Raw genomic sequence first — 4609 nt, forward strand, 5'->3', positions numbered from 1 at the left:
GCATGAGAACATTTGGATCAAAAACTTTGTCTATGGTCTCAACAACAAAACCCTCCATTTCAGGATTCAGCACAAGGTATGCTTGGTCATCACAATCTGAATCTAGAACTGAAGTAGCTGTCCTGTCTTCTTCTGTGGGAAGATCTGAAACAAGCTCTTCTCTTTCATCAATTTCAGCCATATAACAAACTTCAACCTGCTGATCTATAAAGCTGCTTACCAGACTGTCATCCTTTTCAGAAGAGGAAGAAGGTCCACCATCATCTTCTTGACCATGTGCACACTGCATTTCTGCGTTAACTTGAACTGGAACAAGACCTCTCAAAAGTAGATCTATCTCATCTTCAGATAGAGGAGATAATATCTTTTGTTTTCTTTTGTTCAAACAGTGATTGTCTTCATTGATTTCAAGTGAAGGAGTATACAGATTTTCCTCATACCTTTGATCCATTTCATGCAATTCCTGTTGACTGTCAAGATGCGAAATTGTTTCATTTCCCACTGTACAAAGATCTTGGTCCTGCTGCAAATTTTCATGATCGTCTCTATGGGAATCCTCTAGGTTCTCTTCATGTGGCTGAAATGGATTCTCATACAGAGCCTCCATAATCTCAACGTCCAAAAAATTATCATCTTCATAATATTTCTCAAGGCTTTCAATAAAACTACAAGCATGCTTGCAACAATCTTGAACTAAATTTAATGATGGATAAGAGTCCTTATATCGTTCAATGAACATAGTGTTATCTCAAAATCAAGCCCTGGAAGGCTGCAAACCAGGAAGACTTCAAGTAACTATTTCAAACCAATCTTTAGACTAAGGCTTAGCCTCCCTAGCTTGAGAGGGCTCTCTCAAAGGGTTATTGATTTTGACTAATAATAAGATGGCTAACTCTTGTGGAATAACATTGACAAATATGAAGGTTGGACAAATATTAAACTAATTTCCATTGGGCCTATGGAGTCAATCATACTTCAGTAAATAATGATACTGCCTTTACATAGAAGTCAGGGCATTTAGCATTTAGATGTTCAGAACACAACTCATACAAAACCACAGTTCATACATGCATACAGGAAGTCAGAGCACAATCAGTGAATTCTGAGTGATTATACATATATGCAACTGTAAAAGACATTAAGGAAAGACTAAAATCACACATTCTAAACATGGAAATCCCTCATGAATCCTGAGAAGAAAAACAACCAACTTATATTACTGAATTCTGTCTTTACATAAGCCAAAACAGTCCTCTGTTATAAAATTTTCCAACCTTAATTACCTTGCTGTTTCAGCTATATATAGAATTCTTATTCTAGTTGATCGAGATTCCTCCTCCAGCATGAGGGGAATTCGATCACTACCTCTAATGACACCTATCAACATTTAACTAACTAATAAATGCAACAAAGTGCTGACTGTAGTTTTTAAGAGTTCTAAATCTACTATGACTCTAACTCTATATTATATTCATGATGGCTTCTCGTCGTTCTTTGACATCTGGAGTTTGGCTGAGATAGCTGAGATGGATGTTTAATGCCCCACGTTTACCTTGGATGCTGATTCTTTTAACTGCTCAGAAATATTAAGAGATGTCCCTGGTTTCTCGGTTTCAGTTTTCTCCAAAGTACTCGAATGCACAGAAACATGTCTTTAGCCTTTAATTACCCAAAATAGAGCACACTGCCACGTCCTTGATGTGCTGTCCACCGTTTTCATGTACCTGTGTGATGACAAAACCTTATCTTCGATTTCATTGCCTGAAAAAGGAGCACCAGATTTGTCTTGTCTTTTAATATCTGAATCAGAAGTGACACAGCTACCATTGCCAAAAACCTGTGCAAGTAGATTGAAAAGGTCTTTATCATGCTGGTTTAGCTGTTGAAGATAACTCTGTTTACCTACAACGTATTTACTCTTTATGCACTTGAACTTGGTAAACAATTTTACTGCTGATGCACATTGCCTTGTCTCCTTGTTCAATTTATTGGTCACTTCCTCCCGAAATCCTTTATGAAACTTGAAACGTGTTGCATCTGTTGCAGAATTCACACCATCTAAAACACAATTCACAGCGTCTCTTACAAAAGAAGCAATAACAATTTCATCTTTCAAAACCATTTCAACCTCTTACCATCAGACCCAGATGCTAAACTATCCAAACCAACTTCTTTTCTGATGCTTCCAACATATGCCTCGTGTGCCTCTTTTAAACCATTCAGGTTGTTCATCAAGTTTATTCTTTGTGCCATAAACTATCCCCTTTTTGACTACTCATCATTCCAACAAATGAATAACAACTTGCAAGTAATCCTGTTCAGCTGCCAGGCTTCAATGTCAATAGCTTTTCCTATAAAACTCAAACAGCATGCCCAGATTTCTCTGCAAGCAGAGTACCTGCCAACCTGGAACCTTTCACTGCAAAGCACCTTTTCTTACAGCCACTTCAATAGATTCCAGACCGCGAAGAACACAACTTTGAATCGTATGATTTCCAGAGAAAAGAGTCCAATGCTAATGCTAGACACTTAAATCCACCCAAACTCCTTATTAATAACCATGTTGTACAGTCAGCAGCCAGGCGGGAACGTATATAACTTAAACTGTTTTAAGGCTTCCATCCTGCGCTGCACTGCCCAGATCCTATCCATCAGAACTGCACTATGCAAACTTCTGGCAACATAGAGGTCTTGCGATCCACTACTGGGGAAAATGGCTTCCAGGACTATATGTGCCCTGCTAATAAGATCATCAGTTACATCTCTGTCACAAGAAGCAAAAAATTGTTTTAAGCTCTTTACAAGGTTCAGCTGGAAGTGGTGCTATGACAGTCCGAAGCCACTTCGCAGTAGTCATTGTTGTGCTCCCTGGTGTAGGTGGCAGCATCTTGACATTTGAATATATTGTTCCTGAAGCTGATGGATAGACTGGGGAATATAATGGACTTGTTATTCTCTTCATTGGTGAGGAGATAGCCTCGTACTTTCGCTTTGCCCCCAATATATTGACAGAATCAATAGATGCACGGACAGAACCAAACAAACTATCCTCATCATTCACAAACATCCTCTCATCCAATTCTCCTCTATCATGAATTGCGTCCATGTAGTTACTCTCTAAAATTCTTATGCTTGAATTCAGGGAGGTTTCCTCCATGAGACCCTCAAAATAGCTAAAACCATCTGTGTCTATGCCTTCCAACTCTCTAGCTTGACATTCCGGGCCTGGAAATGGGTTTTTCTTCAGAATGTCTTTTATTAGAGTATTAACCTTTTCAATAGTCTTTGACAAATCATAAGATCAATTCCTTTGCTAGATTTCCTGACAAAGCGGGTTGAATCATTTAAAGAAAACTTTCTGAAGGTGACTGGAATGTGGATAATTAAAATGGCCATAATTGACACTAGACCATTTGCACAAGTAACCAGATCTTTAAACCGGCCAAAAACATGGATTCTGAGAGCCAAAAAAAAGCATCCATCCAAATCGGAGATAACTTGAGAAAGGTTCATGGCAATTTGATACCCTTGACCAACTTTCCCCTGATAAAAACAACTCCTTGTAAATCCGCTTGTAGTACTCGTATAATTCAGTCAAATGTGTAAAATTGGCCTGAGCTTCCTTTGCCTGAAGTCTTTTCTCCCAATCACTGCCATAAAGTGTATTCAAAATATAACCTGCTTTGACCAAGAACTGTGGCATCTCTTTGAAGAAGTCCATTTTGATGCACATGCTTGAAAGCCTCAGCAACCGCTGCAAGTCCGGCGTGAAACTGTGATGGATGTTCTCTCTCCATCAGATCTATCTTGGGTGCTTCTAGAACAGCTTTAGGGGGATTCCATTGCATCGCCCATATTGCAAGAGGACGCATGTAGATCAGGGACCGATAGTGGCCATCGATTGTCCAAGCTTCAGGTGTTTGAAACCAGTACCCAAAACCATCTTCTGACCAGCCCGCTAGAAAAATCCCCACAGTTGTAATGAAGGCCTGATGCTCCAATCCTACATGAAGCATTGTTATAGCAACACCGTATGTTACACCTGTCCATATCTCCCGTGATTGCATGCACGTTTCATCCACTTTTTCATTTTGATGCATGCCATTCACTGCACCCATTCTTCCTCCTTTAATTTTCATAACGTTAAAATCATATATTTTGTGCAGAGCACTTCGTATTTTGTTCTCGTCAAAAAGTGATGGTAGGCCTGAGGCCCAAGCATACCATTGTCCAGCCAATTGATCTGCCTGAATTGAGTTGTTGTTGCTGCTCGTCCCATTATCATAGTTAAAATATGATCCATTCCAAAGCTTCTCTTCATATACTGCTTTAGCCCTTTGAAATTGCCTCCTATATTTTTCTGCGTACTCTTTATGACCTAATTTATCTGCCATTGCAGAGGCAGCTTGAAGTGCAGCAATCTATAGGCCTCCACAGTATGCACTAATGCCATGTACCGTCCAAGTATCATATGTCTGATCAGGGAATCCACCATTCTCAATGAAACCATCACCATCCCGATCAAACTTCTCCATGTATTCAATGGAAGCACAGACAGCTAGCCACACATCTTTGCCAGATAGTAAACAGAACCTTTGTCTCCTTCTCA

General features: G+C 39.5%; 1 pseudogene; it reads right to left on the reverse strand.

Moving 5' to 3' along the window:
- Positions 1-2571: 2571 nt before the first annotated feature.
- Positions 2572-4394, reverse strand: LOC149180390 (retinoblastoma-related protein pseudogene; annotated as a pseudogene).
- Between the last annotated feature and the right edge of the window lie 215 nt (positions 4395-4609).

This window comes from Pinus tabuliformis, chromosome 3_2, assembly GCF_031772625.1.
Source record: "Pinus tabuliformis cultivar Carrire ecotype Pingquan chromosome 3_2, CPIR1, whole genome shotgun sequence".
Classification (NCBI taxonomy): domain Eukaryota; kingdom Viridiplantae; phylum Streptophyta; class Pinopsida; order Pinales; family Pinaceae; genus Pinus; species Pinus tabuliformis.